This window comes from Gossypium hirsutum, chromosome A13 (assembly GCF_007990345.1).
Source record: "Gossypium hirsutum isolate 1008001.06 chromosome A13, Gossypium_hirsutum_v2.1, whole genome shotgun sequence".
Classification (NCBI taxonomy): Eukaryota; Viridiplantae; Streptophyta; class Magnoliopsida; order Malvales; family Malvaceae; genus Gossypium; species Gossypium hirsutum.
This window is the reverse complement of record NC_053436.1, coordinates 65,850,943-65,863,382: the sequence shown is the minus strand read 5'-3', so window position 1 is coordinate 65,863,382 and position 12,440 is coordinate 65,850,943.

Genomic DNA, 12,440 nt, shown 5'->3' with positions numbered 1-12,440 from the left:
GTTGTGCGAGATATCTGATTCTAAACACGGTTAGCTGGGTGTGTGCATGTTTTTTTCTGTCCGACTGTTTGTCGATGTGTTCATTACTTCTGTGAGATTGTAAACATACATACACTTGCATAAAGTAATTTTTGGGTTGGTTGTGAAGAGAAGGAAGACTGATTCTAATCTGATTTGGCAGTTTAATTGCAAACTTATCAGTATAATGGTTTACTGCACTGTAGTGCATGTATGTCAACTTTCCTGCATACTATTATCTGATTTTAAACTACAACATGTTTGTACAGCGGTTTACCGCAATGCACTGTACTGCATATACGCCAACCTTGTTGCGTATTATTATCTGAGTGGCTTAGTCACATTCATGGTGTGCAGGGTTGGATGGGCCATTCGAGGTCCTATGTCGTGTGTTTGGTTAGATGACCTTAAATAGCTTTTTTGAGGTGTGATCGGGGGACGGAGAGGTATTTTGGCTGGGTGGGTTGGGTTTTAATACTTGACTGCATTCATATGCATCTAGATGTGAGCTACTTGTCTGTAATTTGTTTGTCGTCATAACATTTATGATTGATTCTGTAACACCCCTAACTCGTACTCGTCACTGAAACAGGGTTTCATAGAATTACCAGAACATTGAGAACATTTTCAATTAATCTACGTAAATTACTATTCATTTACCGAGATCATCCATAAAGTCCCTTGATCGGGCCCTTGAGGTCTAATACGAGCATTAAAATCGAGTCGGGACTTAATCAGGTCCTCTAAGAATTTTTCGCGAAATTACAAAATTTTTCCAAGGTACATGGCTCACACGCCCGTGTGGTCCAAGGGACACGCCCGTGTGACCCTAGGACACTCCTTTGTTGGAGGCCATGTTTGACCCGTGCAACTCTCTGACTTGCACACACGGTCGTGCCACACGCCTGTGTGCTAGGCCGTGTGGTTAATTAATTTAATTCGAAATTACATGTAGGTTTCACACGGCCAAGACACACGCTCGTGTTCTAGGCTGTATGGCATATACGGCTAAGACACACGCCCGTGTCTCTACCAGTGTGCCTAATTCTGAGCATTTTGTTTCTCAAAATTTAGGTGCAGGTGACACACGGCCTAACAACATGCCCATGTTACTAGGTCGTGTGTCACACACATTCTAGACACATGCCCATATGTCTGCCTGTGTGGACAAAATGAAGCCATTTCAAGCTTTATTTCTCACCCAAAATTTCACCCAAGACCTGCACTTGAAGCACACAACCAATACCAAAAAATTCAAGCATTCAAATTGGGCAATTTCCAGCATTCACAAGGCATATCACAACAAGCATACATGATTACAACCTTAACTGAGTTTAACTTAGGCTTTCACAACATTGATCACGTATTCTTAACATAACACATGTGTATATATATATCATAAAGATCCACTTAATCATATCAAAATAAACCATTACTAGCCATTTCAATGGCTAGGTTAAAAATATCATTTCCAAGCCACTATTGACCAAGTTGTCCTATACATGCCATTATACCAAAATGATTTTACTAAGTATACCCAAAATGACTAGTTGATAGTGTGACGATGCTTCGATGATCTTTCAACATTCACGAGTTTCCGAGCACTATAAAATAGGGGAGAAATAAGCGGAGTAAGCATTACATACTTAATAACTTCAAATAACGAGAACTAAACTTACCAATCTTGCTTATTAAATCTAGGCATACAATGTTATGTTTCTATCCATTTTGCTAATTGCCTAATCACATACATTCAATCAAACATGTTAGTCACAAAATCTTCATATCAATCAAGTAACATAAATGAGCTCATCAATCAATATTTTTCAAGTCATTATCATTTCATCATAAGATTTTCATGCCATGTCAAGAGTTTTATGTCCGTTGAATATGTAATGGCCTAAATTCAAGGTTATCGGAATAGTGGTTTCGTAACCACAAATCTGATTTAAAGAGAAATTTATTTCAATATTTTTGCATGAAAATTGATATGATAGGAAAATCGTATGAAAATATTGATTGAAAAAAATTTACCGATTTAGTGGTTAGTTAGAAAAAGAAATTATTGAAGAAATTGGGTAAAAACAATGTATCGGGACCTCTATCTCATAAAACCGAGTCGAAAATAATTTTATAAATATTTATGAAATGTTAGTAATGTGGTATTAAAATTTCGTTAGGAAATTTTAATGCTTGGGTAGTCAATTAAATGAAAAGGACTAAATTGTAATAGGTGTAAAAGTTGCTAGAATGATTAAATAGCTTAAGAGTCTAATGAGAAAGGATTTAAAAGGCAATTAGACCCAAAATTTATTATGGCTGGACGGCAAGGGCATGAAATCAGCAGGAAAATTGATAAATTAAGGGCAAAATTAACAAAATAAAGCTAGGACTAAATAGGAAATATCTAGTTTTCTCTTCATTTTTCTTCAATTCCAGCAGCTAAAAAAGCCATAGGAGGGTTCTCTAAGCGGGTATTCCATAATTTTTGCACCAAGTGAGTTAATCCTTGCCTTTATCTTGTAATTTTTGTGTTTCTAAGACTTTTACAACTAGGTCCTACTATTAAATTCATTAGTTTTGATTTCATGGATGAAATTGAAAGTCACCATGGTTGAGTGCTGTAATTTTATGATGAAATAGAATTAAATTAAAGCTTTAATTTGTTTATGAGATGATTTTATTAGGTAATTTCAATAGAAATTGATTTTTTAGGACCTAATTGTGAAAATGCTTGGAATTAAAGTCTATTGCTGAAATTATGATTCCTAAAGGTTGTAAACTAGTTTAAGGTGATAGAATAAAATGTTAATTGAGAAAAATCAGCTCAGTTGAGAGGCTAATTGAGTAGGGACAAAATTATCATTTTATTAAAAGCTTAGGGGAAAAGTTGTAATAAACAGCTTGCACAAAAACAGTTTGGACAGCAGTAGTAGACTAACTTTGAAAAATCACCATAAATTGTATAAATCGAATTAGAAGATGAAAAAAATATGGAATTAAATATTATTGAGTCTAGTTTCTCATAGAAGAAATAGTGTAAGCAATGAATTTTCAAATTTGAGATATAATTAATTTTGTGAGACGAGGTCAGAATGAATTCGGGTTCCCCTGTTCTAACTTTGAAAAATCATAAAAAATTAAATAAAAATAATTATGGGATTAAATTTATATGTATAAAATCATGAATGAGTATATTTTTAATAGAAATAAACAACAACATCATTTGAATCATGTATGAAGATATAATTAATTTTTAGTGAAGAAGGGTCAGAACTGTTAGACAGCAGAACAGGGGTGAATTTAAAGAATAAACTGTACTTATTGGCTAAACCAAAAAATTTTGAAAATTTTATGGTAAGAATATATATGAGTCTAGTTTCAGGTAAAATTAACGGATCTTAATTTGGAGTTCCGTAGCTTGAGTTATAAATAATTTAGTGACTATGACTCAAATAGACAACTTTGAATAAACTATAAATAATAATAGTTGAATTATAGAGAATGTTGCATATGAACATGAAATGTATTAAATTGATAATTAAATTTATTTATTTAGATCCAGAAGATTCAAATACAAAGCTAGATCGAGGAAAGGAAAAAGTTCAGGATTAGTAGATTTTTGTACACGAACAAGTATCAAGGTAAGTTCGTGTAACTTGAATTATATTCTTAAATGCTTGAGATTGTATGTTATTGATGTGAATATGATTTGAATGTTCATTGTATGAAAATTTATGAAACATTGATATATTTGATAAAATGGGAAGAAATCCCGTTTGAATGAAAGGAAAATTCAATGGATCTCTGAAAAGGATTTAACGGCAAAAAGGATCTAGCCCGAACGGGTGATCCTATCCTGATATAGCCCTCCCGAAGAATATGTGTAAAATGGATTTAGCCCGGACGGGTAATCCGAATTAGGGTCTGAATTTAGCCTGGACTGGTAATTCAGATCCAAGCTCATTAGAGTAATTGTCGTTGCAGGGGATTTAGCCTAGACTGGTAATCCCGACAATACTCTATGAGTTTATATTGCAGGGGATTTAGCCTGGACTGGTAATCCCGCTGCAAGGTTGAGGTTCGCGGGAGTGTGCTCTCTGAAATGGAAATGTGCGCACATGAATATGAATTGACGGACCCGGAATTGTACACTAAAAGTGTACCTCTGAAAATCCATCGAAATTCCGATAAATTCAACGGGATAAATATGGAAAATAACAAGGAAATGGAAATTATGATATTGATGAGCTCATCAATCATGGTATATATTATTGGTACATGGAAATTATTGTACTAACTTGAATGTTGAGTTTGTGCATATTAGGATAATAATGCATTGAATGGATATATGAATGTTTATTGTATTGTATTGAAAATATTAGGTAAGTATAATTCTTGTTACATAAGCTTACTAAGCACAAAGTGCTTAGCCCGTTTCCTTTTTCCCTGTTTGTTAGTGTTAAGAGCTCGAAGCTCGGATTTGGTCGGAGACACATCACACTATCAACCTCAGGATTTTGGTATATAAAGAAACTTTATTTTGGAAGTCAATGGCATGTATAAGCTAATAAAGTAAATGTTAACGTGAAATGAATGTAAAGTTAGCCATTAGTATGGTTAACAAACCTGGTTTTGGGTATGTGATGACGTTATCTTATAAATATGCATGAATTTATCTTGAAAATATGTTGAATTGGTTTGGTTGAAGTGGATTGGTCTCGATTTAATATTGCAGGGAAGGTTAGATATTTATAAAGGGGCTATATTGAATATAAAAAAAATCGTAAACTCCGGTAATACCTCGTACCCTATTCCGGCAATGAATATGGGTAGGGGGTATTACAGAATCACTGAAATTCTGATGGATGCTCAAGTGGTACACTCAAAGTGTACGATTTCATAATCTGTCAATTCTTATTCGATGGTACCCATTAGGGTACTTAATCAAGGAACACACTCTCGAGCCACTTAATCAAGGAACACACTCTTGAGCCACATATCGTATAATAGGATTTCCAGTCCAGGCTAAATCTTTTATATAACGTATGCTCAAAGAGTTCAATTAGGGCTACCAGTCCAGGCTAAACCCTAATAAAACGTATACTCGAGGGGTATTTATTAGGATTACCCGTCCAGGCTAAATCCTTTCTATAACAAGGTTAATAGGATTACTCGTCAAAGGTAAATCTCGTATGCAACAAATGCAGGACCTTATTAGTTTTGGGAAAGCACATATAATCATCGAAATTCAATATTCAATCGGGACTTAACCCGTTATCAACATTTCATGTATCAAATTTACCCTCATAGCATACAAGTAATGTACATAAATATAATTCATATTCCATTCAACACAACATTCAATTTAACATATTTACATGCTGGATTAAGTTACACGAACTTACCTCGACACTTTTTCGCGTATAAAGTCTACTAATTTGAAACCTTTTCTTTTCCTCAAGCTAACCTTGAATTAGTGTTGTCTGGATCTATATAAATAAATTTAACCATCAATTTCACACATTTCATATTTAAATGGACTCAATTTACATCCTAGGCAAAATTACCATTTTGCCCCTAACTTTTCCATAAATTTTGATTTTGTCCCTAGGCCCGGAAAATGAAACTTGTGCAAATTACTCCCTATTTCAAGCCTAACCAAAGCCCCATCACAAATTTTCCAGCACATGTATTCATAAAATTTTAGAATTTTCATCAATTTTTACAACTTTTCATTTTAGTCCCTAAATCATGTTTTCATCAAAAATCACTTTGTAAAAGTTGTTTATCTATAAATAATCTTTCATTTTCTACCATAAATTTCTAATTTCCAGCCTATACATCCATGAACCATTTTCATACCTTGATAACTTTTCAAATTAATCCCTCAAATAGAGAGATTAAGCTATCCCGGTTTCAAAAATACCAAAATTACTAAAAACGGGACAAGAGAGCTTACCCAATTAGGCCTTGAAAGTTTCTTTTCTCTTTCCTAGGGTTTCCATGTGTTTTAGGTTGAAGATGACATAAAATAAGATGATTTCTTTTATCATCTTTTTAATTAATTAAGTATTTTAATATTTTCAATTTAGTCCTTGCCATTTTTCTATATTTCCATGGATGAGTCATCAAGGAAAATCTACATACTTTTCTTAATGGTCTAATTACCATATAAGGACCTCTAATTTTGAATTCCATAGCTATTTGATACTTATAGCTACTAGCATTCAACTTTCGCATTTTATGCTATTTAGTCCTTCTCGTAATTAAACACTTAATCGATAAAATTTTCATATCAACATTTTCACACAACATGCCTATTATAATACAGGCCATATAATGAAATAAAAATAATTCATATTTTTGAATCAGATTTGTGGTCCCGAAACCTTTGTTTCAATTTCACTAAAAACTGGGTTGTTGCAGATTCTGCATGCGTTGAGGTGTTATCGTAGTGACATTTTGGATTGTGATCATAAGAATTTTCGTATCAACCCGTTGACGGGTTTCTCTGTTGAGGGTTCTATGTGTGATTTGGTGTGCTTTGACTTTTATGTTTGTTTGGGACGTTGCTCCCGAGTTTGCTTTCTGTTTCTGCGTATCTCTGTAAGTACTTTTCATTATTGAACTATTGTTTGGTTTCTGATCTGTAATTTCGTTATTAGATATGGTTTGAACTCACACAAAACTCGTGTAGCTCACCCCATAGTGTTTCCTCTTGCAGTACATTCCCGACCACTGATGTTGGACTCGGTATGCTGCAGTCTCAGACAGTCACAGTTAAAAATAGACTTTAATAGTATTTTTAATAATTTCTGAGTTTATAATTAAACACTTTGAATTGTAAGTACTATTTTGAAAACTGTACTACAGAATTTTTTGTTTTATGCACTTAAGTGTCATTGAGACTGTATCTTCTTTTGAAATATCAGGATTTTATAACTAAGAATTTTACGTAACTTAAATATTGCAATGTTTTTTGATTTTGTAAACTAAAATTTTTCTACGATCACTTCGGTGGCTAATGTAACCTCCTGAATTCGGTCAAAACTTCTGGACCAGTTTTGGGGTGTTACATTTAGTGGTATCAAAGCCAGATTTACAAAAACTTGGCCTGTGGTTTTATGTAACCGTGTGTGCCTATGTTGGTTTTAAAGAATTTTTTTTTGGGAAACTATACCATAGTGTTTTGAAATGGCTTTTTGATTGGAAAAAATTTTTGCAAAAAAAAGAAAAAATGTCCGAGACTCTGATGCTGGTCTGAGCTAAACTTAGGGAATTGTAAGATTAGTTTGATAAGCTTGGAACTGTAATATTTAGACATTTATGCTTCTGTGCGATTTTGGAAATTGTAGATTCTTAAATCTTAAGTACAAGATCGATATGGATTCTGAAGGTAAGTGAGATCACGAGGAGTCGTCTGCTACTCTGGAACATGTGTCTGTTCAAGAGTCGAAGGTCAATGCAATTTTGCCAACTCCGGGTGACAATAACCTAGAGCTTGGTACGGAGGTGTTGACTCGGGTAGTGAGAGAAGTGTTAGAGAAAGTGTTTGAGGCTACGTTAGAGAGGCATAGAGAAATGCTTCAAGTTAGGTACATGGATTGTGGGAAGAAAAGAGATCACAGACCTCCGAGGTTGGAGCCTCGGTCTACGAAGCATGGTAGAGCGCATTTGAGTTTTGTGGAGGGTGTCGGTAGTGGTGCGAACGCTCCATTTTGTGAGCACTGTAAGAAGCGTCATCCGTGAAATTGCTGGAAAAAGGCAAGAGCATGTTTCCAATATGGGTATATAGTACATCAGATCCGGGAGTGTCTTCGATGACTTTGAGACAATTATGGTTGTGAATGTTTCGATGTTTTGATTAAAGCATAGTAATTATGTGTGATAGGACAAATGTGTATCTGCTTTAGTGGTTAAGTGTTCTGGGTGTGTGTATGAGGTCTTGAGTTCAAGTATATCGTGGTAGTGCTTTGGGACTAGAGTGCGCAACGGGAGAGTAGTGATGTAGATTGTGTTATATCAATATTCTATTAGTTGGAAATTTCGGGGACGAAATTTCTTGAAGGATGGGTGAGTTGTAACACCCCGAATTTTAGGGTTAAAATTTTTAAGCTTTGTGATAGGGTTAGTGGCTAGATGGTACATTTAAGTTCTGTGTTAGTTGTCCTTTAGGTTCTGTGTTCGGACCCTCATAGGTGTATTTGGGGAATTACTTTTATTGAGGTTTTATTTTTGTTTTTCAAAATTCAGTTACTTATTTTTAATTGTTATTTTATTTTAATTTTAGAAAACTTGAAACTCTTCGCGTTGGCTTTTCTCAAAAATCTTTCTAAACGTTTTTTTCGTTCATCTCCCCCTCTCTTTTCACGTTATTTTTTTTTGCTTTTCTTGAATTTTTCTGCTTTGTCATTTTGTTCTTGCACTATATTCGTCTTCAAGCGTTGTGGTTCATCGGTGGAGTTGGGTGCTTATCTTGTTAATCAGGTATGGGTTTAGAACTTTTCTTTTTCATTATTGAAATTCTAAATTGATTCTGTGAAACTATTCATATCTAGTGTGTTTCAGAAACTGTGCAAATTTGAAGGCGTAATGTTAAGGTATTTAGAGGAAATCAACAAATTCAGGGGTGGTTTGTGTGTGTTCGAAAACCCTACATTTTTTTTATATTAAAGTGTCAAATTGATTCTATAAAATTCGACAATTACTGCATGTTCTGCAATTGTTTAAAATAGGCTTTTGATCACATGTTATTTGGTATACTTTGATGTATTTCTGAGTTATTGAAGGGTTGGGAATCGTTTCGACATCAATTTATGGTTTTTCGATTATTTTTAGGGTGGTTTTGTGACCACATGGGTGGCCACACGGGCGTGTGCTGGTTCACACGGCCGTGTGGAATTGGGAATTAGGGTTTTCTTTAAACAATTTTGGTGCCATATGGCCGTGTGGCTGATTTGTGGAAATTAGTCGATATCCGTTCGGTCGTGTCCCTTGGCCACACAGGCGTGTGCATCTGGGAATTAAGGTTGGGTGATTTGGTGCCACATGATCGTGTAGCTAATTTGGGGATTTAGGGAGCATACACGAGTATGTGTTAGGACACACGACTATGTTTGGTGGGTGCATAGATGTGTGAGACTCTCACACGGCTGTGTCCACAGTGAACCATCGTTTAGCACATTTGGACAGAGAGTTACACGACTATGTGCCTTAGCCACATGGTTGTGTGCCTTGTCCCACATGGGTGTGTGCTCCCTATCACAGGCATGACCCATACTCACACGGGCATGTTGACCCCCATACGGCCAAAGCACATGGTTGTGTCGCCCTAAGACACCAATTTTAGTTCTATGTATGTTTTTTATCTAAAAATGTGTCTGTGTGTTACGACCTTTGACTAGGCTTTAGTGAGGGTAGTTAAGACTCTAATCTAGCCTTCAGCTTATGTGTTATTTGTGACTGTTGTGCGAGATATTTGATTCTGAACCCAGTTAGCTGGGTGTGTGCATGTTTATTTCTGTATGACCATTTGTCGATATGTTCATTGTTTTTGTGAAGTTGTAAGCATATATGCACTTGTATAAAGTAATTTTTGGGTTGGTCATGAGGAGAAGAAAGACTGATTCTGATCTGATCTGGTAGTTTAAATTCAAACTTGTCGATATAGCTTTTTACCGCATTGTACCGCATGTACGTTAGCTTTGTTGGGTACTATTATCTGATCTAGCAGTTTAAACTGCAACATGTCTGTACAGCGGTTTACCGCAATGCACTGTATTATATATACACCAGCCTTGCTTCAGATTATTATCTGAGTGGCTTAGTCTATATTCATGGTGTGCAGAGTTGGATGAGCCTTTCAAGGTCCTATGTGGTGTGTTTGGTTGGATGAACTTAAACATCTCTTTTGGTATATGATCGAGGGACGGAGAGGTATTTTGGCTAGATGGGTGAGTTTTTAATACTTGACTGCATTCATATGCATTTGGATGTGAGCTACTTGTGTGTAAACTATCTGGTCGTTATAACATTTATGGCTAATTCTATACGCATTGAGGTGTTAGCGTAGTGACATTTTGGATTGTGATGATAAGTAATTTTGTATTGACCCGTTGACGGGTTTATCTGTTGAGGGTTTTGTGAGTGATTTAGTGTGCTTTGACTATTACATTTGTTTAGGACGTTGGTTCCGAGTTTACTTTCTATTTCTGCCCATCTCTGAAAGTGCTTTTCGTTATCGAACTACTGTTTGGTTTCTGATCAGTAATTCCATTGTTAGATATGTTTTGAACTCACATTGAGCTCGTGTAGCTCACCCCATAGTGTTTTCTCTTGGAAGTACATTCCTAAACTTTGATGCTGGACTCGGTATACGGGGGTCTCGGACAGTCACGGTTAAAAATAGGGTTTAATAGTAGTTTTATTAATTTCTAAGTTTATAAACACTTTGAATTATAAGTACTGTTTTGAAAACTATAGTATGAAATTTTGTGTTTTACCCACGTAAGTGTCATTGGGACTGTATCTTCTTTTGAAATATCAGGATTTTATAATTGAGAATTTTACATAACTTAAATACTGCAATGTTTTTTGATTTGTTAAACTAAAATTTTTCTACGATCACTTCGGTGACCAATGTGACCTCCGAAATTCAACCAAAACTTTTGGGCCAGTTTTAGTGTGTTACATTTAATGGTATCAGAGTCAAGTGTACAAAAACTCAGCTTGTGTTTTTACGTAACTGTGTTCGCGTGTGTTGGTTTTAAAGAATTTTTTTGGGGAAAATATACCATAGTGTTTTGAAATGACTTGTGATTGGAAAAACTTTTTGCACAAAAAAAAGAGATATCTAAGACTCTAATACTGGTCCGAGCTAAACTTAGGGAATTGTAAGATTAGTTCAGTAAGCTTGGAACTGTAATATTTAGACATTTATGCTTGTGTGTGATTTTGAAAATTATAGATTCTTAAAGATTAAGTACAAGATCGATAGTGGTGCGAGTGCTCCGTTTTGTGAGCACTATAAGAAGCACCATCTGGGTAATTACTGGAAAAAGGCAAGAGCACGTTTTTTATACGGGTCCACAAAACATCGAATCCTGGAGTGTCCTCGACGACTTTGAGACAAGTATGGTTGTAAATGTTTTTATGTTTTGATTAAAGTATAGTAATTATGTGTATCTGCTTCAATGGTTAAGTGTTCAGGGTGTGTGTATGAGGTCTTGAGTTCAAGTATAGCGTGGTAGATTGGGACTAGAGTGTGCAGTGGGAGCGTAGTGGTGTAGCTTGTGTTATACCACTGTTCTGTTAGATGGAAATTCCGGGGACGAAATTTTTTTTAAAGAAGGGTGAGTTGTATCACCCTAAATTTTAGAGTTTAAAATGTTTTAAGCTTTATGATAGGGTTAGTGGCTAGATGGTACATTTGAGTTTCATTTCGTATTTTGATGTCAGAATAGGCCTGCTAGTCTGGTGGTTGGTGGAGTGTTAGTGTACCTTTAGGTTCTGTGTTCGGACCCTCATAGGTGTATTTGGGGAATTAGTTTTATTGAGGTTTTATTTTGTTTTTCAAAATTCAGTTACTTATTTTTAATTGTTATTTTATTTTAATTTTAGAAAACTTGAAAATCTTCGCGTTGGCTTTTCCCAAAAATCTTTCTGAACGTTTTTTTCGTTTATCTCCCCCTCTCTTCTCACGTTATTTTTTTTTTGCTTTTCTTGAATTTTTCTACTTTGTCATTTTGTTCTTGCACCATATTCGTCTTCAACCGTTGTGGTTCATCGGTGGAGTTGGGTGCTTATCTCGCAAATCAGGTATGGGTTCGGAACTCTTCTTTTTCATTATTGAAATTCTAAGTTGATTCTGTGAAACTTGACATATCTAGTGTGTTTTAGAAACTATGCAAATTCAAAGGCATAATGTTAAGGTATTTCGAGGAAATCAACAAATTCAGGGGTGGTTTGTATATGTTCGAAAACCCTACAATTTTTATATTAAAGTGTTAATTTGATTTTGTAAAATTCAAAAATTACTGCATGTTCTGAAATTGTTTAAAATTGGCTTTTAATCACATGCTTTCAGCATACTTTGATGTATTTCTGAGTTATTGGAGGTTGGGAATCATTTCGACATTTATTTATGGTTTTCTGGTTATTTTTAGGGTGGTTTTGTGACCACATGGGTGGCCACATGGGTGTGTGCTAGTTCACACGGCCATGTGGAATTGGGAATTAGTGCTTTTTTCGAAAAAATTTGGTGCCACATTGTCGTGAGGCTGATTTGTGAAAATTAGCCGATATCCACACGGTCGTGTCCCTTGGCCATACGGGCGTGTGCATTTGGGAATTAAGGTTTGGGTAATTTGGTGCCACATGACTGTGTGCTAATTTGGGGATTTAGGGATCCTACACAGGCG